The following is a 24,848-nucleotide window of genomic DNA, read 5'->3' as shown; positions in this document are numbered from 1 at the left end:
GGTGAGACTACGTGCTTTCTTCGGCGACAAACCACAAGAGGCCGATGATGAGAATACCACCAACACTGGTTTGCGCCCCAAGTCCACCTTCAACCCACCGACACATCTTATTCCTCCGGAAATACTCACCTTCGAGAGGGCTGTTTTAAGGGATGCTGAAGCACTGTTCCAGCTTGAGAATAGACAATTTATGAACCTGTCCAAGAATGAAAACTTCGCTCTCAAGACTTTATCATCAGACAAGTCAATTACCATCAAACCCGCGGATAAAGGGGGCGCTACAGTTATCATGAACACAGCAGCATATCGGAGTGAGTGCATGAGACAACTTACCAATGGTACCTTTTACCAACCTCTCAAACTAGATCCCACCAAGAGGCTTTTGGCCACCATTAAAGAGAGAGTAGATGATGCCTTGGAACAAGGCTGGATCACGAACCATGAGGCATTATTTTTGAGAACCACTTTTCCAGTGGTCCCCTATTTCTATGTATTACCGAAAATACATAAAGGAGTGTTACCCCCCCCAGGTAGACCTATTATCTCGGGGATAGGGTCACTCCTTGAACCCCTGTCTACCTTTGTGGACTTTTTTCTGAAACCGTTAGTGAAAACAATGCCCACATATGTTGAGGACACGAAGGACCTTCTGCGCATCCTGGAGGGAATGCCATTTGACTCCACACAAGACTTCCTCGTGAGTTTTGATTTGGAGTCACTATACACCTGCATCCCACAGGATGAGACTCTAGCTGTTATACGAACACTTCTGGAAACTACAGATTTGCAGAGTCCAACGCCTGTCGAATTCATCATGTTCTGCGCGACACTGGCGATGAAGGAGAATTTCTTTCAGTTTGAGGATCAGTTATTCCTACAGATCTCCGGAACATCTATGGGGAGTATTTTTGCCCCTTCTCTAGCCAATCTTTATGTTCATCATTTTGAACAGGCTGAGGTATTGTCTATCACGAATCCGTTTCTAGGCCATATCCTGTCCTGGAAACGGTACATAGACGATATTCTAGTCATCTGGAGAGGTCCTATGGAAACAATTGAGAACTTCCACTCATGGTTAAACAACAGAAATAGTTTTCTGAAATTTACCTGTGTGGCTTCGAAAGAGAACCTTCCATTCTTAGATCTCTTGATCAGTTCTCAGGATGGCATCCTGATCACAGAACTATATAGGAAACCGATGGCTCGGAATTCATTGTTACACTTTCAGAGTTTTCATCCGAGATCTCTACGAGAGAACTTGCCCTTTGGGCAATTTCTCCGTATTCGGCGCAACTGTTCTACAACTTCAAAATACTTTGAGCATGCCAACCAACTATCTTCTCAACTACTGGATAGACAATATCCCAAGAGAGCCGTAAGAACATCTATGAAGAGAGCCTTCAACAATCACAGGGAGGCTCTTCTGGAGAAACGAATTTGTAATCCTAACACTGAGGAAAACAGGATTACTTGTGTTAATACTTTTTCCAGCCACTCCAATGCTCTGAAGAAGAGCATCCTCAAGAATTGGAAAGTTGTCAAAATTGAAGGGAAGACTTTGCCTCCTCCTCTATTTGCCTACAAAAGGAGTCACAACATCAAGGATCAACTGATACATACACGCCCCCGAGCACCCCAGAGATCTGAGGTTGTGCCCTTGTGGGGCTTACCTCCAGTGAAAGGCCATTTTCCCTGTGGGAACTGTTCGGTGTGCCCCCAGACATCACACACCACAGAGGTTAATATTGGGACAAATAGACCTTGGCGGCTTGACAAACACACCAACTGCAATAGTGCGAGAGTTATTTATCTCATAAAGTGCCCCTGTGAAATGAACTATGTGGGGATGACCTCTCGCAAAATTAAACTTAGGATTGCAGAGCATAAGAGCACTATTCGGTGCAAGAAGAGTGCCACCAAACTCACCAACCACTTTATTTCGGCAGGTCACAGAGAAACAGATCTACGTTGGGTAATACTCGAACAACCCTATATTCCCCAACACATTATGGACATCCAACGTTTTCTCCTTTGTAGAGAACAGAAATGGGTTTATCGTCTACATTCAGATGTGACAGGACTCAATGACGATATTCCCTGGCTTTTGCTATGAGTTTTGTGGGTAGTCAGCAGGGTGTCCCTAATCTACTTCACCTTGGGCCAACACTTTGTTTTACAGATCTTATCCTGCTTGATAGGTCCAGCCCCTCTTCTCCATTTGCGAGTTTTGTGCACAGCATATGATATGTTTACTTGAAGGTCTTTTCAAACAAGTCAACACACACATAATGGAATTTATCCGAGAACCTTTTCCCTCTGCCAACACGCCGTTTCTTAATACAATCTCCCATGGCTGACATGTTGGGTAAATAATCTAGTTATAACGGGTCTCGTCTTTAACCTCTAGGGTTTATATTTTGTATTGGCAAGCCCAACCGTTTCCAGTTTTGGCTGAGCTGGTTTAGATGGTATATATATAGACATGATATGCGTGCAGGCGAGGGGCACAGTTAATATACATTTTTCCATGCAAAGTTGACTTTACTTGTATGATGTCCCTTTAATACTCTCTTGTTACTTCCATACGTAACAATTTACAATTTGATTATATCGGGTCACTCACTTTAGTTAACACATATGAGAACCCCTCCTTTGTTTGAAATCTGTCCCGTGCAAATGTGAAAAAACAATCTACAAGCCCCATATAGCCTGGGAGTTGTTCCAGAGTAGTGTCTTCAACACAACACATGCGCACTCGCAGGTTTAGCAACATTACACCTACCACACATGCGCATATTGCACGGCGTGAGCTGGGTCCTCTGTTCTGTTTTGGCGAGGCCCTACGTTTCCTGTTTTGGCTGAGCTGGGTTAGATGGTACACATACAGACATGATATGCGCGCAGGCGAGGGGCACAGTTAATATACATCTTTCCATGCAAAGCTGACTTTATTTGTATGATGTCCCTTTAATACTTTCTTGTTACTTCCACACGTAAGAATTTACAATTTGATTATATCGGGTCACTCACTTTAGCTAACAAATATGAGAACCCCTCCTTTGTCTGAAATCTGTCCCGTGCTAATGTGAGAAAACAATCTACAAGCGCCATATAGCCTGGGAGCTGTTCCAGAGTAGTGTCTTCAACACAACACATGCGCACTCGCAGGTTTAGCAACATTACACCTACCACACATGCGCATACTGCACGACGTGAGCTGGGTCCTCGCGCCGTTTCTAACACAACAGGCGGCGCCGGAGTCACCCCGGCAACAGACCCACCTGTTTCGTGTTCTAGCTGGCTATAAAACATTCCCTCTCGCTCACGTCGGCACCTCCGGTCTTTACTCATAGACCGCCCCGGGGTACCGACGGAGAGGTAAGCATCACTCACACTGCGAATTTGCCTTTTTTCTAGTCAGAATCTGTTTGAGATAATTTAGTAGCCTCTAACAATGGCACTTTGCAGGAGAGGACTTTTGGGTCTTGAATTAACATTGTTTTCCATACTATTTCTCAGGCTTAAGTGTCAGAGTTCCCTCTTTGATCTCAAGCAATTTGCTAGAGCTTTGTAAATGCTTCACTGCCACCAACATTTGCCTCCACCTTCCTTGAACTTATATGGACAAATTCTATACTTTTTAGCCATTTAGATGGGGAGTATAAAGATTTGGGCATGTTTTTTAATAGCCTTCTTTCTTTTTCTTCTCCTCTCTATCAGAGCGGGGCCCCCTTCCCTGAGTAGAAACCAGGTTGAGGTGAGGGTATTACCCAGAATTCTGGGGTAAGTACAATCTAATAAATAAGTGGATGTATATGACACATTGTTTGTGTTATCTAAGACGGTATACACATACTGTTGTTTGCTGGTTCAGTCGACATTGATAACTCCTCGCATTTTCTTATCCTTGTCTCTTTACTTTCCTAGGTATCCGGTTCTGACATCCGTAGAGTTCAACCGGTGGTAGGAATGTCTGTTATATTTTTATAATTTCACACTTTTTACATAGTAGCAGCAAATTAGGTCCTGATGAATGCCCTTGATACTATCTAGATCGCAGCGGGCAGAAACATGTCGACCATATACTATGGACAACGAGCATAATGACAATGTATTTATGCTAGGTTGCCATTTTGCTTTTTAATTCTGGCAGAGGCACTCTACCAATTAAAGCACTTTTGAGTTCCCCTAGCCAGTTTTATTCACTCTTTTTGATTTAGTGCTGCACTTTTAGAACCCCTTTCACGTGAGCGAGAATTCAATTTTTGGTCTTTGTCATCTCTAGTGGAGATCTGACTGCAACCCTCGTATGCCATTTCTCTTTACTCGCAAACAGGTCGTTCCATCCAGACTTGTTGCGGTGTATCAAGAGAGACAGACCCAGATGATGACAACACACTGACTCCTCGGTGATTGATGGGTTCTGTTCCCAGAAGGGTTCTTGTCTAACTAGAGATGTCGGAACCAGTAGATATGCCTTTTGTTTATCCCTGTTGACTCAGCACCAGACCCGGGTTGTTTTGTGTTATAGTGATTCAGTTAAGGGGATTTACAACCTGCTGGTCTTTAAAAACTTTTCCCTTGGGCCTTCTCCCCCTTTGTTCTGTTGTTATTACTGCCCAAAATTAACCCGCTATTGGGAACAGATACTGGACGACATTGATCGTGCCTTCAACACCTCCATACCCCGGCTCCCTGCATACACTCTTTTAGGCCTCCCTTATGCGATCACCTTTCCCCTGCACTCACTTAGGGGGAGGCAAATGGCACTTGCGTTGAACGTTGCAATCAGGGTTATACTGATAAGGTGGAAATCGGACAGGGTACCGAAGCATATTCACTGGGTACACCAGCTATGGAATCTTCCGGCGATGGAGAAGCTCTCTATGGCGGCCTATGCCAAAACCTGGGGCCATTTCTTAGCTATTCTCACCACAGATTTTCGAGAATTAACCTGTCCACAATACCTCTGTATCCTCAAATTGGTCCCTGACGACGCCACTATCATCCCATAAGAAGTTGTATTACAGTTTCCCTCCGACCTCCCGACGTGGTAGACCCGAAGTAACATACAGGGTACACGGGCTGACATCTTTTTCTCTTTAGTTTGGCTCGCTGAGGAGATAGGGTGGGGGGGGGGGGGGAGGGTTTTGTTTGGGTTTCTTTATTGTCTCACTTTGTTCTTGTTCCGTTCAGTGTTCACATACGGAATACTACAATGTGCCTACTGCCCGCAGGGGTCACCATGTGGCTCCTGTGATCTCTTGCTTCTCAATTGACTTTGGCACCAGCCCACAGCACAGTCCTCCGGTTACTAATTTCCTTAAGACGCGGCTGGCCCTGTTGGGTTGTAGGCGGCTTGCTGTGTTTAAGATTTGGAACCCATATTCTTATCGTTGTCTTGACTCTAATTAAGCGGCCCGATGGGTTGTAGGCGACTCACAGTTGTTTTCTGCTTTATATTCTGTCAATAAAACAGATTTAATACTAAAGAGCCTCTGGAAGCCGATCGGCGTTTAGTCCAGAAGGACTGTGGGTCTGCATACTGGAGCGACTGAACCTCGAGGCCTGACATTTTTGGAGGAAAAGCCCTCACCGACGCCAGCTCACCTGGCAGGTCAGACAGGTACAGGCTAAACAACAGTGGCGCCAGAATGCAGCCTTGCTTTAAAAACTTTGTTTGTCCGGATTTTACTCGTCGAAGTCCATCCGTCACAGACTCTTATCTTTACCCAGGTGTCAGAGTATAGGGCAGTGATACCATTCAATACATTTTGTGGGATGCACCAGGTGTTCTGTTTTGCCCAGAGGTTTATGGACTGGAGTGATATATTATCAAACGCTGTTTGGAAATCAATAAACCCTGCGTAGAGGGGTTTGCCCTTTGCTGCCACAGTGGTTTCACTCGAATGGGAGATGCAGGTGAGATTGTCTTTAATGTGACAGCCCTTTTGAAAGCCGGTTTGGGTCAGAGGGATCAACTTCTTTTCCTCCGCCCAGGCTTGGAGCTCCAGGTTTGGAATGCAGGGGACGCGCTTCCCTTCCGTATCGCGAAGCGCGATCAAGCGGTAGTTCCCAGGGCATGATCGCGAGCCTTTCTTGTGCACAGGGACCAAGAGAGAACTCCTCCATGTTTCAGGGAGAATATCCCCCCAATAGGTATTCTTGGAATAAGGGAGTCATTACTGCGGTAATTAGTTATTAATTAACTTCTATCTACCTGAAGTGGATTTCCACATGTTTCCTAACTGACAAATCACTGCAGGTTTTCCAGCACATTCACAAATAATGGGGTTTAAATATTGACTAAGAATTGGTTTCTCAAATACCATATTGAATAGTTCCCCTTCTTTGCTCCTTCCTATTGTTGCCCATAGATACTCACAATCACAAGAGGTTATTGGGCTGCCCTTATCTTTTCCTACTTTAGTAACACAGCCTTTTTAACTCACAGAATAAAATACACTATTTAAACCACACTCACCATTGCAAGAAAACAAGCCTACAGGTGTGTATATATGTATGTATGTATGTATGTTCCTGTATTTCTAAAGTGCAAACCTAAGTGGCTAGCTATACAGGGGGCGAGCCCCAGTGTGCATATATGGGGGGCAGCTGGAGGAGTAACAGCCTATCAGAGGTAGGATTCCTTGAAAAGGTGAATTTTCAGATTCTTCCTGAATTGTGTGAGGGTTGGTGATGTTCTGATGCTGCACGGGAGGGTGTTGCAGATACTGGGGCCATAGTCCCTGCAGACGGGGAAGGCATGTTTGCTACCAACCGGCAGGAGATTTAAAACTGCTCCAGCGAGGAGGGAGCAAACTTATGTTTCCTTGCCCGCAGTCCTGCGGCCAGGGAAACTACTATGTCCTGTGGGGTGAGCTCTCAGTGACACAGTCAATGAGCCCGCCCTAGGGAATGGGGTCCCCGGGGTCTTAAAAGGCTCAGGGAGGGGCGCTGTGTGGCCCCCACTCCCTTTAAGGTTTAATACAACCTGGGGGATGGGGTCCCCGAGGCCTTTTAAAGCTCAGGGAAAGGGCTGCGTACCCCCTTTCCCTTAATTAATGTAGTGGGCCCCGGGGAATGGGGTACCCGGGGCTGTGCGCCCCCTCCCACTAATTAAGGTACCTGGCCACGGAGGACGGGGTCCCCAGGGCCAACATTGGACTTCAGAAGGGTGGGCGCACTCATGCCCCCTTCACAAACAGTTTATAAAAAATGGCAGATGGACTTTTTCCTTTTTTTCCTACGATTCCACTTGATTGTGACGAAAGTGGATTTTTATTTTTGGGCCAGGGGGCCACAGGACCTAGGAGGACACGGTATCTTATTTTTTTTAGGTCTCGCCTAGGCAGCACATGCGCTGTCTCGTCAAGAGATGCTGTAAACAATATAGTGGGGGAAGCTCCGCCCACTTTCCCCCTATCTTTTTGATTGGCCGAATTCCTAAATGCTGCAATCTGATTGGTTTTCCTCAACTTAATCTCGCCTCCTGACGGCCATGTCATCATTTTGTTATTTAATATTTTTAATAGAAGCACTGTTTTATCATTCGGCTCGAGTTATCCGATTGCTGCCGTGGCTCGTGCCCTTCGTTTAAAATGTGCGGCTAATGGGCTTATAAAACCTGAAGCCGGCTTGACGGATACATTGCATTATCGTAGACTGCAAGGTGACAGCTGTGCACAGCGCGTGCTGCGTGGACCAGCGCGCGTGCCTTACACGTTTGCCAAATAACACAGCCCCGATGCACCCCCTCTCAATGCACACTTTTGTAACCTTATGTGAGTGCTGCTTTACATTAGCGTCTGCAGTGCATCACAACCGCTGTCTGCTTGCAGACATCAGCCCTGCACCGTGGACGGGCTGGGTCTAGTGATCCTTTTCCCGCAAAGACCCTCCCCAAGTCATTAATATTCTCCTCATCTCCCTTAAAGGCGAGCGCTGACAGACAGGAAGAGTGGGGCAAAGTTTCCTTTATAATGTGCTTAAGACGTTCAGCCAGGGTGGAGGGAATGTGACCGGGAATGTAAGAGAGGCATGTCACCGCAGCCCACCTAAAAATAATGGAACACACGGCAGAAAAAACAGCCTGGACCTTCACAGTGACCTAGTGGTAAAAACATTTGTTTCAAATGAGTCTGTACATCGCAAAGCTGTGTGACGATTAACCTGCTGTGACCTTGTAAAAGGTGCATGCCAGGGACATACCCCGGAGCCAGGTGTGGTCCCCAGAGCGAGCGCATCAGAGGGGCTGCAGCAGGAAGATGGCACATGCAATGAAAAGACGCTCGCGAAATGCATGAGCAGACCTTGCGGCTGACAATCCAGAAGCGGCCAGTTGCTCGCTCTCCTGAATTTACACAACAGAAGCAATGCACGGAAGTAAATTGTGTATACACCATGTGTATGGAGCAGTGCTTGGGGCAAGCTACTGTGGTAACAATAATTTTTTTAAACTCATTTTAGCATGGGACTAATATTATATCTGTGCATTATTTGTCCTACTTTCTGAGAATAACATTATTCTTGTGAATGGGTGATAATTAAATCCGTCCAATTAATATGTGAATTATCATAACCGAACTTTCATTTTACTTGCCATTATGTTCGTAATACTGCATGCAGACGCGGGACTATTAGTGTAGTGGGGCTGAGCATGACCGAAGACACCACATACGCTGCCCAGCAAAACGGAATTACAAAATGAAATGATGATTCTCTGCTCTTGTGCGGAACGCAGAATATGTAGCGGAATATTTCACTTTTTCTCAAAGGTGCAATATTGAAGATACGTGCTGCGGGTGATGTTCCAGCTATTGGTCATGTTTTTCAGGTGGCCAGGACAGGTAAACTGAAATGTCCTGTGACAAAGACGACCCTGTGTATTAAAAATTAGGTAACAACAAAAAAGCCACCAGGAGACGGACATAATTGAAGGCACCTCACTTATTCAAATGCCGCCTTATCAGGCCGTTGGTGCACAAAAGATTCCAGCACCCGTCACCTAATGGTGCCTCTGTAAACAGATTTTTAAAAAAATTCAAAAAGGAGGTGCACTAAGGGTAAAACACAAGAGTCCAAAATATTTCTTTTCTTTTTCTGAATTTTATTTCGTAATTGTACACAACGACAGCCAACGTGTTTCGTTCCTATATAGATAGATAATGGAACTTCTTCAGGGCTCAAAGTAGAGAAATAGATAATTCGTAACTCAATCCAGAGACAAAAACTATTCACTGTTTCTTCGGAAATATGCAGAATCCTGCAACCACATGTCTATATAAATTATCAAGGGCATCAATGTATTTTTTAAAAATATATATTTTTGCAAAATTGGCAGACCGAATCGATCCTAATCAGTTTCTTAACATCATCAATTTATCAAGATATAACAGATTCAGATAAGTCGCCTCCCCCAAATACGGGCACTTTTTATGTCCAGACTACCAGTTCATCAAGATATAACGGGTTCGAATAAGTCGTCTCCCCCAAATACGGGCACTTTTTATATCCAGACTGCCTTAATAAGCTATTTCCATCTCAGTAACCGGTTTTGTCTGCCTCTGTACGTTGCCATTGAAAATTAGGTATTTCTTCATGTTCTTAAAACGTCATAACAATCACAGATTTTGTAAGATTTGGAGAACTTTTCTGTTCGTTTTTCCAGAGGAAAAACTTTGCATCATTGCAAATAGAGGTGGGCTCACCAACAAATTAACAGTGCGAGCCGAGCCAGACCCAGGCCAAGGGTCTGGCTTGGCTCTTAGAACACGCGCTGAGCTCTTAAAATGTTTACCATGTAAATCATGCAACAAACAGAACGTAAAATATGATGAAGTCAAATCGCACTTGAGAAAAGTGATTTATTTCGCATGTGAAACTTACACATTAGTAAGTCCATTATAGCACTGAACTGAAGTATTTATTAAAAGTGATCATTTTTAGGTCTCGCTGAGTCAGCGTGCATGCGCTGCTTGGAGAGACTTTAGTAGGTGAGTTTTCAAAGTGCTGCTGGCTGCCAACAAGCTAGCGTTCACGCGAGAATGCACGCGCAAACGCCAGCCTTCAGCAGAACTTTGAAAACTCACCTACTAAAGTGTCTCCGAGCAGCACATGCGCGCTGTCTAACCGGTGTGTATTTACTTCCTGGTATTTAGCCGGAGTACCCAATCCCAACGTGCCCCTTTCTACAAGATAAGCTTATAACCAATGCCTAACTTATAACCCGCTGAAGTTTTCCCCATTACTTACTTTGTGAAAGCTGGCGTTTTCTTACGTCCGTACCATTCCTTTCCCGATCGGGTCTAAATCGCACCCGCCCTACTGACTTCTTATACTTCCACTACCTCAGGTCAAAGGGCACATCTCAACTTTTTTTTTAAAAAATATGTTTCTTTCAAAAAGAAAAAACGTTACCCTTTTTTAACACGTGTATACACGCACATTTTACTATTTCTACCATCTTTGAGTGTATTACTTTAACATAGCTATGACCCCTATATGCAAATTCGACTGTTTCGGACATCTTTCAGTGTTTATCTTTAACATTACAATGACCCATATGCGCAAATATAACTGTTTAGGCCCTCTTTAAGTGTATGTCTTTAACATAACGATGACCCCCATGTCCAATCTAAGTCGTTACCACTAAATGCAAGATGGCCTCATGGGCACTGATTGCTAAAAATGAAGAAAAAAAAATTTAAACATTTTTTTGGGTACAAGGGCTCATACTATTAGCTTTCTGGACAAACTTCTTTGTGAAGTTCTTCTAAAGAAGCCACTGTTCATATACACCCCGAATACATTCTTTTACTCAAACGGTGCAGTGCTATGTTTCATGAGACTTTTCTGGGGATACTCCAAAGGTTTGACGTATAGAAATGCCAACCCCCTCTTCCAGCGGTGCAGGAACCTCAACCCTTTCATGGCTTCAAACTGGGATCAGGCAGGCATGTCACCGGAGCACAAATCTACCCAGTCCCCTCCAGCATCACCCCTAAACTGTTTTAGTTTGCCCTTAGCGGCATACAACCAAACCCGTATGAGGCATGGTCAGACATTTTCCTAATGGGTGTCAGTCCATCATATCTGACAAATAGGTAATTCTGATTGTTCTATGCCCTCCACACACACACACACACAACCACACACACACCCACACACAAAACCACACACATACAACCACACACACAACCACACACCCACAACCACACACACTCACAACACATACAACCACACACACAACCACACTCACACAACCACACACACAACCACACACACACAACCACATACCCACACAACCACACCCAACCACCCACAACCACACACACAACCACACACACAACCACACACACGTCCACACACACACACAGCCACACACACAACCACAAACAGCCACACACAACCACACACAGCCACACACACAACCCCACACACAACCCCACACACACAACCACACACACACAACCACACAACCACACACACAACCACACCCAACCACACACACAAAGGGAGGAGACAACTGCAGCAGGACCTTCGGCTCGATCAGGACAGCAGAACCACCGGAAAAGGAACCCCTCGGCACGACCTGGGCAGCAAGAAGTTGTCACTGGAGACATTGTGATCCTATGAACAATAGTGTCATCAATGATCTAATCCAAACTGTAAACTGTGACAAATAACATCCCTATATATTGCAGTACCACAAAAACAGCAACAAGCATTGGCATAGTCAATAGGTCTCGCCTTTGGGACCTTATAAGTGTTTGCCATGCAACAGTTGTTGTTGCACCAAGGATATTGTGCTGCATAACTAAATACTTATAAGGTCCCAAAAGCGAGACCTATTGGCTATGCCAATGCTTGTTTAGCATGAGTTTAGGACAATTGTGGGACGCTCCCACCCTTGTGATACACCCTACTATAGTACGATTGCACACAACCCCCTTTAAACCACCCAAATCTTTTGTATACCCCTGCATCACACTTTATACAATGTAACAACACTCTATTGCACTAAAGACAAGCATTTGCAATGCAATAGGTCTCCCATTTACACAAGTTTAACCTATCGGCATTGTAAATGACAATGCCTTTAATTTATGTTTTAAAATCCAAAACATAAATAAAAGGCATTGTCATTTATAATGCCAATAGCTCAAACTTGCGTAAATGCGAGACCATCTGCATTGCAAATGCTTGTTTTTTTTATTGCAGGACATGACTAAATCCCTGATTCCTGTAATGACCGTCAGCAACATTTTTCTTTGTGTTGTTGGCAGCCAATCAGAGCCTTGCTCTATGGGAGCAAGTTGGTCCGAGGGTAAAAAAGCTCCCTGGGGCTGTCAGAAGGCTCTATTTTATAAATTCAGTTTGAGGGAGTCTCGCGTCGCTCGAACCCGACCATCGAGATATAGACATATGTTTGGAGTTGAATATCTCCAAAACTACTGAACGCATTTGCACCAAATCACAAAAAAAGCACAAACTGCGGACCAAGTCCAGCTTCCGGTCGATTTTGGTGTCATTCATTCAGCAGTTTTTGCAGTTGTGCTTAAAAAAAAAAGACTATGGAAAATGAAGGGGGATTGTGTGTGCCCCCCCCCCCCCCCCCCTTGTTCCCGGTAGTCGAATCACCCAAAACCTTCCATTTAGAAACTAGGCAAAAAAAAGACAAACTTATTGGAAACAGCAGCCCAGAAGGCTAGAGGGATAGACAGACAGACACACAGACAGAGAAAAGACACTGAGTGCGCGGGATAGAGGGGGCAGAGATGGAGGAATGGGGCAGAAAGATAGAGCAGATGAGATGCCGGGATGGCCAGATGCTGGTAGAGTGGGCAAGTCGCAGATGTGAAGGGATATGAGGGACGAGAGAGAGGTAGAGATGGACAGAGATCGTGGGAGGCCGCGAGCATCAGTCGCTGGTAGGATGGGGGGGGGGGGGGGGTTAGATTGGGACAGGGATAGATATTGATGTGCAGGGATGAGGGGGGGAGAACATGGGAGGCGGAGGGTACCAGACACTGGTAGGGTGAAAGAGGTAGACTGGGACAGGTATAGATATATAGGGGTGGGGGTGGGAGGCCGGGAGTATCTACGCTGGGTGCGAGAGGCGCATTGAATAAATATACAAGGATAGAGCTTAGAGAGCGACATGCACGTGGGATGCCGCGAGTGTCGTGCACACCCCCTCACACAGTCCCACCTGCTCTCTGCAGCGGCTCTTCCCCCGGCTCACGCAGCCAGCACGCTGCCCTCCGACGCCACGCGCACCCCGGCAGTGCGGAGATATAGCAGGTGTCATAGGCGAGTCCTCTCCCCGCCCATCCCGCGGCAGGCCCTGCCCACCCGGTCACTGACAGGCGTGTCTGTCCCAACGGAGGGTTTCGATTCTCGCCTGAAGCATGCAGCGCCTGGAGGCGCTCGCCTCGCTGCTTGAACAGCAAGGGGTGCAGGGCAGGACTGGAGCGCACAGTGAGGGCTGTCTGCGGGCACGAGGCGCTGCAGGGCAGGACCGGAGCGCACAGCGAGGGCTGTCTGCGGGCACGAGGCGCTGCAGGGCAGGGACTGAAGCACAGTGAGGGCTGTCTGCGGGCACGAGGCGCTGCAGGGCAGGACTGGAGCGCACAGCGAGGGCTGTCTGCGGGCACGAGGCGCTGCAGGGCAGGGACTGGAGCGCACAGTGAGGGCTGTCTGCGGGCACGAGGCGCTGCAGGGCAGGACTGGAGCGCACAGTGAGGGCTGTCTGCAGGCACGAGGCGCTGCAGGGCAGGGCTGGAGCGCACAGTGAGGGCTGTCTGCGGGCACGAGGCGCTGCAGGGCAGGGGACTGGAGCGCACAGTGAGGGCTGTCTGCAGGCACGAGGCGCTGCAGGGCAGGACTGGAGCGCACAGTGAGGGCTGTCTGGGGGAACGAGGCGCTGCAGGGCAGGGACTGGAGCGCACAGTGAGGGCTGTCTGCGGGCACGAGGCGCTGCAGGGCAGGACTGGAGCGCACAGTGAGAGGTGTCAGCAGGCACGAGACGCTGCAGGGTAGGACCCAGGGGCACTGGCAGAGGTTCGTTTGCGGGGGGCATTGGATGCTTTTGCGTGAGCACCAGTTATACTACATATGTCTCGTTAATTCTGTAGGCTCGGGGAGATGCAGTGATTTGCCCAGAATCACGGGATGTTGAGCCGACGCCGAGAATCGAAACTGGTCTCCCAGGTCCAAAGTCGGCATCTCTGGCCCTGGCGCCACATCCTCAGCCTGTGCGTTCCCCCCACGTCAAGAACATCAAGAGTACTGTGCTTGGGGTGCACTGCAGCCACATGTCATGTGACTAGGCCCCCTGCACGGGGAGAGATAGAGTGTTGCTGGTAGAGCAGTGTGGACCCCAGCACCAGAGTACCCGAATGTAACAGAGATACCCGCTCCTGGGAACGACTCCACCTCGGATCTAATAAACTGAAGAGCTGCGGGAAACAGAGCAAACATTTTCTACTTACTGCCAAAACCAAGCAGCGGGAACAACAGACGCCCCAAGCCATGGGAGGCAAGTTCGGTAAAGCGTTTCCGAGTTCTTAGGGGTCATGGGAGGCGAGATGACGAGCGCGCCCGGAAGCAAGCCTCTATTCACGAGTGAGATGGGCCATGGAAAGACCCTGGGTTGAAATAACTCACTAGTTCGAGAACAATAAATAAACAATTGTATTTATTCGTTCTGTGTAGCGCCACAGCCAGTGGGGAACACTGAAGATTGCCACCACTTGAACCCCGAAATCGGCGACCAAGTCCTGATAAAAAGGGGGCAGGGGAAAAGTACACAAACAATATGACTCAATGTTACTTCACCTTGTTATTCAACTTCCTCGCTACTACACTTCCTCAGAAGCAGGGCTTCCACAACCCTCTCTCTCGCGCCCGCCTTGACTCACCGATGAGGGAAAACAGCATTGCGTGTTATTATACATGCAGGTAAATACACGATGCACGGGGCATACGTTCACACATAAACCACACGTGCACGGCTAAGAGGTGTATAATGCTATTTCGGTTTTTGTTGGTGCTTCGAAGGCTTCGAAGGCACTATAACGAAAATACATTATCCCCAGCAAACGTGAAAATTAAATATATATTATTTTAAATCACAATAACACTTTCCACATATTGAGGCGCAGACTTCAACAACGAGCCAAAAAGACATTTTAAAACAAGGGTTACAATTGTTAGGTTTTTCCACACTTGAAGTAAACGCTCTGCCTTGAATATTACGATGCTCGGGTGCTAAAAGGCTGACAAAGGAGAGACGGCTTTGAACTGCCGCCAAGTAGGCCGCTGAGACTCACGCACGGGCTCCTTTAGAAATGCGGATCGCTCCTTCACACCTGGTAACACAAGCTCACAAACAATGTGAGGCGTCCTGGCCCGCCCCATGGGCACTTATCCTAGGTTAGTGGTAGGCCCAAGTTACACAAGCCCTTTTAAACTGCCCCGGCGCCCCGACCGCATGTGTTCATCACTGACTACGTGAAGGGGTGTATCTGCAACTGACCGCCAGAGTCAATACCTGAGTGCGTAAGTGACGAAGCACATGTGTGACTGAGTGCACGTGAAAGGGAATGCACGAGAGCTCACATGCAGTGGTGGCTGGTGACATTTGAAAGTGGTGGGCGTAAACTTTCTGTCAGAGTGCACCGTGGCGAGCGAGCACGAACATCTTAAGAGGGGTTCGCTGGTGATTGAGATAATCCATCACCACCTGATTGTCCATCCAGACCAGCACATGATGCCCCCAGAGGGCCGGCGCAAATTACAGACAACTCATCCAAACAGCCTTCAGTTCCCTGAAGATGGAAGAACAACCGGCCTGCAGGCGATCACATTGCCCCTGAACAGACCAGGTGTCCAAAGTCGCCCCAGCCCAGCTTGCTGGCATCCATGGTCACCACCCAGGAGGAAGACACCTGAAAGGGAAGACCCCTCGTAAGATTTGTGTGGTCCAGCCACCAACCCAGGGCAATCCAAATCTGAGGGGGCACCACCACCTGAGGATCGTAATTGTTGGAACAAGGGGACCAATGGGACACTAGATGGTACACTAATAGGTACAGGTGCAACCGAGCCCATGGCAACACATTGATTGCCGCTGACATCAAGCCCTGTAGCCTTCACCACTGATGCACCGGGGCTGAATCCAGGGCGAGCAGGCAACCCAGGCCCCTCCGTAAGGTCGCTCTGCTCTCTGCCGGCAAACACACCAGCCCCATGACCAAGTCCAGGTGACTCCCAAGGAACACCAGGTCGTTAGTGGAAATCAGAGGTGACTTCTTGCGGTTGATCAGAAAGTCGTGGACCTCCAGAATCTCGCAGACCCTCTGGGCGTGAAAAGTCCCCTTGGAAAAAGCAGAAGCAGAAATCAGCCAGTCATCAAGGTACGGAAACACCTGAATCCTTTCCCTATGGATGAGCCCAACCAAGGGAGCCAAGACTTTCATAAAAACCAGTGGGGCGCAGGACAAGCCAAAAGGCAATACCTGGAACTGAAAATGCTCGGACCCCACACAGAACCGGAGGAATTGCTGGGATGCCAGATGAATTTGGCATGTGCAGATAAGCATCGAGCAGATCCAAGGATGCCACCACGTCCCACTGAACCAGCAAAGGAAGAATCCCCTGCAAAGACTACATCTTAAACGTAACATAAGGGACAAAAGAGTTCCCCCGCTTCAAATCCAGCACTGGACAGAAATCCCCTGATGCCTTCCTTACCAGGAAGAGGATCAAGTAGACTCCTTGACCCCCCTGACAGACCAGAACTGGACGAATGGCCCCTTTTGTGAGAAGAGCCTGAATACCCGCCAAAAGAGCATCCTTCTTTGTGACAGCAGAGGGCAAAGGAGTGCGAACAAAAAACGTGGGGAGGCAGAGACTCGAAGACAATTGTGTAGCCCTCCATGACAATCCTCCATACCCACTGGTCAGAGATTGACTCCCTCCAAGTCTCCATGAAATTCGACAACCGACCCCCCACAGGAAGCTGACCATCGGGGCCCTTAGAATAGTCAGGACTTAGACAAGAAGTTGGAACCAACATCCAACAGCTGAGACTGGGACTTGTGGGCGAAAGGGACACCCTGGCTGCGTCTTCTCCCACGAAAGGGCGGGTTACCCCTAGGAGTAGGACACATACTGAAGACCCTCTTGGTGCCCAAAAAATCTACCCCTAGAAGGTTGAGTGGGAGCCAACAGTTTCCTATCCCCCACGGATTTCTTCACTATCTCCTCCAATGGCGCACTAAACAGCTTTACCCCTGAGAAAGGAATCTTCATCAATAGGGCTTTCTGTGCCGCCTCAGCCGTCCAATGGTGCAACCAGGCCTGGTGTCTGACCTGGATAGCTGCATCCGCAGAGGCAGCAGCAGCCCCTAAGGCATCAAAGGAAATGTCCTACAACATTCTGGTCTGTTGTTCCATGTCCGCCAGGGTAGGCATGATGTCCGCCCCTTGCTCCATAAGCTCAGCTAGAGACTGGTAGTCCTTCAAAAGAGACTTGATAGTGTAGGAGACATAAGCAGAGGCCCTAATGAAGAAGTTGGCTGCAGCTTATGAACTCTTGACTGCCCCCTCCACCCTCGTCAACTGGGTCAGATGGAGAGACAGCCTCAGAAATGATACCCCCCTCTGAAGACAACCCAGCCATCAAGGAATCTACCTTCACTGCAGAGGGAAAATCCTTAGAAAAGCCCTGAATGGCATATTGCTTCGATACGTACAGCAAAAAAGATGGCTTGTCTATCTCCTGTCAATCATTATCCGTCACCTTCTTGATAGAGGGATGCAGAGGAAGGGACTCAGACTCGTGCCTCTGGTACTGCATGAAGAAATCCTCAGATTCTTCCTCCACCTGGGGCACGAAGAATGCCAGATTATCTTTGATATGCTGCAGAACCTCCTTAAGCTCCTGGATATATCCTCTCCTTCAAACCCAGCACTAGTGGAAGGTTCAACACGCTGCTTCTTAGGTGAAGAAGAGCCCTCACGCTCCTTAAACTCAGCAGCCACTACAGCTTGGATCATCTGCTGTATGGCCTGCAAAGATGGAGACTCTGCCGGAGCCTGCACACTAAGGCCCGAACCCTACTTGAGGCTCACCTGCATCCTCCATCCTGACACACTCGAGACAGCACAGAACCACCTCGAGGGAGCCAGGTTTAAAGAGGCCGATCCTGTTGTGAAAATACAGACAGGGATGGGCGGGTCAGTTTCCAAGCAACAAAAACAGTTATGCAACTGTTGCATGGCTAAACACTTACAAGGTCCCAAAAGCGAGACCTATTGGCTATGCCAATGCTTGTTTTACTTATGTTAAATATTTTACCCGGGAAACAAAATGCTAGACAGACTTATTGGCTTTGCCAGTGTTAGTTTAACAAAGTCTTTAGAGAGACAAAAATTGATGCTGACAAATAACAACGCTTAGAGATAGAGAGAAGCAGAAGAGGCTTTTGAGCAATTAATGTATGTCTATATGTCCGAGCAGTTGCTGCAGGCAAGAACTGAAGAGATACTTCGATAAACAAATATTGGATCGGAGGAGGAATCAGGTGGGAAAAATCGTGCCACTGAACCTTTCAATGGAAAGTGAAGAGAATGTAGGGAGATGTCCAGTGCTTAATTTGGAAACAAAGTAAGTGCCAGGGCCCTCGTCAGGCGCCCACTGCAGCCTGCACCACCCACTGCCAATGACCATATCAACACAACTACTAACCATTTCACTCCTACGAGTCTGACAATTCAGACTATTTTAGGCAATCCAAAGCCATAAGAACGGCGCGAGTGGAGGGTATTGTTCTTTTTTAATGCATTTTGACTTATTAAACACTGTTGTTGGGCTCATCTAAAAAATAGACAGAGAGCGCCACCATCTGGTGAAGTGTCACTAGAGCATGTGCTGACAATTAAGTGCTGGTGCTGAGCACCAGAAACCACCGGCTCAAATTAAGTACGGAAATACCGCATTCGCTGTTGCAAACTCACAGACTGGGCTTGAACTTCAATGACAGAAAGGTGTAATATGCCACATGTATCACAAGGAAACTAGAGTAAAAGCAGGAAATGATGTCCTTTAGAGCACAAGACTAATCTCAATACTCAACAATAACCGATGACCACTGGATTAATCACTAATATTGGGTTCCAGAGCAGTGTGCTACTCGCAGTACATCAATTCAACACCTTGTCAGGGGTAGTACTATATAAACGCCAATGCAATGCAATCTGGCACAGGTAAGGCGATGGAGGGGACACTGAACATTAACATAGAAGCACTGCCAGGAACCTCACGGAGACTGTGCCATTGACTTACTATGTCGAATTGCTTCCGCGTGCAATTATTATCTAGTAAGGGCTGCAAGCCATGGTTCTTTGCGTGTAGATAGTTTTATGTTGCAATTGTTAATAAAGCAGCAAAAAACATTTGGACACCAGTCTCGCCAGAAGCACTGAGTGGGTTATCTGAAAAATGAAATCACACCTTTGCAGGGCCTTTTCTAGGTGTTTTGCCGCCCTAGGCGAGAATTGAAAAATGCTGCCTCCTTCCTTTTTTCTCCTAATTTGCTCAATTTTTTTGCAGTTTTATTTCTAATTATTTTTTCCCCCCCTTTTGCCGCCCTAGGCTGCCGCCTAGTCTTGCCTAATGGTAGAAACGGCCCTGTACCTTGGCCTCCTTAGCTGGCAATGCATCCACACAGATTCTCTCTAAAGAAACAGGATCCGTGCTGTGACTTGGAAGATTTCAGTTTTATTCACCAGGAGGTTCACATTGTGCAAAGCATCTATAGTGTCTGAAATGTGTAAAAATGTATCCAGGAGCTTTTGCAAGATGCCAACATAGAATACTAGGCCTTATGGAAAGTTGCCGAGAACAACCTAAACCAACTCTACTGCGATCTTTTCGAACATTGCGTGCACATGTGGAAGGTCCTGAGAGAACTGACTTGTACTCTTACAGCTCTGGATATTTGATTCTCATGGCCAAGCCATAAAACATTCCAACCCTACAAACTCCTGAACAGCAGATCAGATTGTACAGATATATGATCATAAAACTGGTAAAGTTAGTTGTAGGGAAGCAGAAAATAGAAAGTGATTACTGTCACAAGGAAAAATAAATAAGTGAAGGGCCAAAAGTTTTTCTTAAGAACCTGTTGAGAGTAGGAGCGCCAAATATAGAGGCTACCGAGTTATGATTCTGCCTCATAGATTTCCTTCCCTACACTTCATTCATGTCTCTATATTTCCCGTGTGCAGTATCTTTTCATGACTATTTATCCCATTGACCTTCTCTCACTATCTTTCTCTTCCTCTTTAGTTCTGCCCTTTCTCCCCTTGTCTCTCTCGCACTGTATCCAAGTCTGATGATGGAAAATAAATCCAGCTTCCCAAAAGTAAGCGTTGGGCCCACCTCCTGCCACCACTGGCACGAATGAAGCCCCAGATGTGTATAGCATGTGGTGATTTTCTACCAAACAAATAGTCCTTTTTTTGTGAACTATGGGTTTGCCAAGAAAAGCCCAGGGCAGGGAAAGGTTCCCTCTGAACGCTCATTATTATGCTGAAGCCGCCTTCCCTTTATTATTAGGTCGAGGACCGTCCGGTCTGCCGAAGGCAGAACCGGAAGTCGGAGATTTAATGTTTTGGAGAAGAGGGGCTTGAACCCGCCCCTCTTCTCCCCTCTTCTCCATTGGCTAGCCTCTTGAATGCTGGCCAGCCATTGGAAAAGAGGTCCGTCACTCCGAACAGGCCCCGTCCTTTTCGGATTCGGGGGCGTGTTTTTTTCAACTAATGGCAAGAGGAGAACACGCCCCCGAATCCGAAAGCGCCGCTGCCTTTCTCCGAGGCATTTCTGCTTCGCCTCGGAGAAAGGCAGTGGTCCCTTCCGATGTTATGACCTGACAAAAGTGACATGGACAGCAGACTCCTTTTCAAGAAAAAGACAATAAATATGAGCGGGTCAATAGCGGTTTATTTGAACCCCCACACGACCCCCATAAAGTAGTTGCCGTTTATCACAGGATTATCGACGTTTATGAGTACAACTTCCGCCGCTTCTCTGATTGAGTGCGGAGCTTTGCTTCGGCCCTGACGCGTCATCCATCATATCCGAGAGCCTAACCTTGCAGTAAATGAACGACGAAGGCTGCTGCTTGTGTATTCATCTTTTCTCCTTTAAAGTTCGGGTCCGGAGAGGCAGAGGGAACACACAGCTGGGATGTTGGCGAATGTGCACTTTGTTCATTGTGCGCCGAGGATTGCATCAGACGCCCTGGGACACACACTGTAAACACACTGCACACATCGAGCCCCCAACACACACCGCCAACACACTGCACCGTGAGCCACTCAGCACCACAAACACACTGCACACATCGAGCCCCCAACACACACCACAAACACACTGAACACATCGAGCCCCCAACACACACCACAAACACACTGCACCGTGTGCCACCCAGCGCCACCCCCAGCGAGCTGTGAACCCCACATATATCAGGCAGAATACAATGGGGGCATGATCAGGAGGCAGGCCTACTGCTTTGTCGAGGTGTCACAACATTCATAATTGCAGAAATATGCCGTAATAATCCAACGTGAGCCCTTTAGTAGAAGTTAGGACGGGGCCATCTCACACGGATTCTCATCCGGGCACGTGAGACCTGCTGACGACAATGATGGTCAACAAAGCATTTCAATGTCCAACGAAAAGCATGCATGAGAGCCTCGCCTCCTAAACATGTCTAAGTGCAACTTTACAACTCCTTGAACAGAGATCCCTCCGCCCCGGAGCCCTCGGACGCAAATCAGGCCTCGGAGTGCTTGAAACTAAGGGCAGATCTCCAGGGGCCACTGCCACCGACCCAAAGAGATACCGGGGACGCGGGGATCCCAACGCGAAGGCACCTTCCATGAAACGGGGGGCACCAGCATTCTGAGTGCCACCCCAACACTTCCAGAGCAGCCCGGGGGGGGGGGGGGGGGAGGCTGCCCTCGGGCAGTATGGCAAATGAGTGCCACTCGGCACAACAGACCGAACAACAAAAGAGGACGAGGGATTCCTTCAAACCCCAACTCGTGAAATATAAATAGATTTGATCAACAACCCATACAAAGAGACCTCTCTTAGAAGCGAGTATCAAAGTGAAAAAGAAAACAAGGCAACACTCGGCAAATACAAGAACAAGCATTTACAATGCAATGGTCTCGGCATTGGTAAAGTTAGAGCTATTGGCATTGCTCATGACATTCTTTTTGTTTATGTTTTTGTTTTTAAAACCTTTAAAGAAACGGCATTGTTATTTACAATGTCAATAGCTTAATCACTCTCAAATGCGAGACCTATTGCATTTGCACCCACACACAGAGCCACACACACACACACTGATTAAGCTATTGACATTGTAAATAACAATGCCGTTTCTCTACATGTTATAAAAACAAAAACAAACAAAAAAAATGTCATGAGCAATGCCAATAGCTCTAACTTTAACAATGCCGAGACCGTTGCATTGTAAATGCTTGTGTTAGGTTGGTCTTCGGTTCACCCCATTGACAGACAAGCATCTGGAATCACTGCGTTGGGGGAGGGGCGGATGAGCCCGACCTGTGAGCCTAAGTCGGGTCTGCTGTTTGACATATACCCCCTCGTCTGAAAGGCCCTCGAACCTTTCCTAATAATTATAAAAACGATCGAAGTGATGCATAATAACTCCATGAACCGCTACTAACCAGTTTTAATTCAAAGAGTCTGTGATGTGCTGTGCGGTTGCTCTGTGCCCATGCTTTGCCAGGGTCTGCTGCCCACCCCGCGTTTTCTAACCCTCCGGGCAGCTATACAACTTTATTTAAGGAAAAACGAGCAAAGCATTTCTTTCCCAGACTGTTGAACAATTCACTGTACTGTTAGCAAAAAAAATGTTTTATTGTGAAAGGAATATGACTGGTCAACCCCAAGTAGCTGCTCTGAGTGCCAATCACAGCGATGAACAATTCGTCCTTCTCAACAGATTTACAATTGCTAAAGGTTAATTTTCGTTCCTTTGATATTTGTACATTCTGTGCATTGGTGACACTTCTGTAAAAAGTGCCAGGCGGCCACTGAAAAATGGCTGGCACTGGACCTGGTTGGACATAAAATGAAAGGCTCTGTAGAAAACTCGAGGTGACTCTTAGAAGGGGTTATTTATATACGGTGGCTTTAATTGTATTTAATTTCCCTGTTCAATTTGACTTATATGGTCCCAGTCTAAACTGTATGTACCTCAAATGTACAAAACATTTGTTAACAGGTCACTTGGGATATCTGTCGGTGACGTTTTCACATGCCGACTGACATTTCCACTCTGTCTGGAAGTTTTTATACATTACGTATTTTTGTAAAGCGCCTCGTATGCCATGTTCTAGCACGTATGGCAGTGACGCTAAGACAGTCAAAGTGCTTGCGTATAGCTCGTCGTCATTTTTTTATATCCTCTTTTTTTATATCCTCTTTTTTTATCCTCAATGTTTCCTTTTACCATCTTCACCTTGGCGACATGCTAATAAAAGAGTCACGTCTATGGGACATTGTGGTCATGACAGTATATATTTGTTAAGTAAAGAGTGTTTGCTATTGTATTACTGTTGTCTGCTGACTAAAATATGAAAACCCCTGACTTCACTGTATGTATTTGTTGAAAAAAAATATATACAATTATAAAAAAAAAAAAGTTGAGAAAATAATAAAGATCTTCAGTTGCTACAGGTTACCGACAGGAATGCATTGGTGAGCGAGCTTACAGGAAACAATAGGGCTCTGAATAGATTACAGGGGCTGATTTAAACCTTAGAACTGCCCCGTGCCCCTCTGCCCTCCTTTAATGTCAGCGGGAGCCCGGCTTGGCAGCTCCCATGCTGGGCGCGAGATTGATGGCCGCGACAGCTGAGGGACTTTTGTGCGCCGCGCGCTCGGCAGTGAGTGCAGAAAGTGCGAACACTCAAAGAGGGGTCAGCCCTCTTCATGTGTAATCTGGGCCCTGAGCAGATCAGCGGTGACAGTTAAACCCCACAAGTGAGACTAGACAAGTTCAGAGGGGTGGGGTGTGTGTGTGGGGGGGGGGGGGGCTCACCCCCTCCTGTTCCAGGGGAACAACACGAATAAAACAGAAAGCCCATGGCTTCGCTGCAGAAGAAAATACGTGTTTTGAATGCAGCGCAGCGGCTTAATCTGTGGTTGGTGGTATGGAGGGGGCAGAAGCTGGTGGCAGCAGGGGGCAGTGAGGGGAGGGGGCGAACGTGCACTGTTTATTTGTCACAGAGTGATGGTATTTTCATAGACTGATGAAGTGAGCAGCGCGCGCTCTCTCTCTTTCGTGGGTTGTTGGCGCTCAGCGATGCGGAATGCTCAAGTTGGGGATGGAGTGGGAAGGGAGGCACTCGGACCACTGTTGAGCGAGGCCTGTCAGTGAAATGACATTTCCCGCTGTACTTTCACACCTTCTTAAGCTTTTTTGATAATCTTCGGCACACAAAACAAGCATTGGCCGCGCGAGCGGCCGCAAGACGCGATCTGGGGGCCTGGGGGGCTGGGGGGAGAAGCGGGAGTTCTGTGCAACTGGTGCGAAATAGCAGCAGGGAAGGGGGCGGAGAGGAGGTTATGAGGGAGAGTGACGAAAAGCCATATGGCTGCTTTGCGCGCGTGCACGCCTCGTGCACTGTAGCACTATGCCAGCGGTAGCACTTTGAAAAGTCCCTTACAAAATGTCTCTCCGAGCCAGCGCATGCGCTGGGCTCAGCGAGACCTAAAAAACATATTAGCAGCGTGC

The 24,848-nt window shown here is 47.4% G+C and overlaps 1 protein-coding gene across 3 annotated transcripts in view; it reads right to left on the bottom strand.

Annotated features, from left to right (window-relative positions):
* Positions 1–24,848, bottom strand: part of SLC16A13 (solute carrier family 16 member 13) — a 339,236-nt gene that overhangs the window by 206,683 nt on the left and 107,705 nt on the right. The window contains exon 1 of one of the 3 annotated variants that reach the window (XM_085636694.1): positions 13,214–13,329. The exons of 1 other annotated variant lie outside the window; for it this stretch is intronic. The gene's annotated coding sequence lies outside the window, so the exon portion shown is untranslated. Of the gene's footprint in view, positions 1–11,539; positions 11,634–13,213; positions 13,330–24,848 lie in introns of those variants that run through there. One more of the 3 variants, XM_085636695.1, reaches the window with a different exon arrangement.

Source organism: Triturus cristatus, chromosome 12 (assembly GCF_964204655.1).
Source record: "Triturus cristatus chromosome 12, aTriCri1.1, whole genome shotgun sequence".
NCBI classification, from domain to species: Eukaryota; Metazoa; Chordata; class Amphibia; order Caudata; family Salamandridae; genus Triturus; species Triturus cristatus.
Note: the sequence above shows the minus strand (reverse complement) of the source record. Positions and strands in the feature narration are given on the sequence as shown.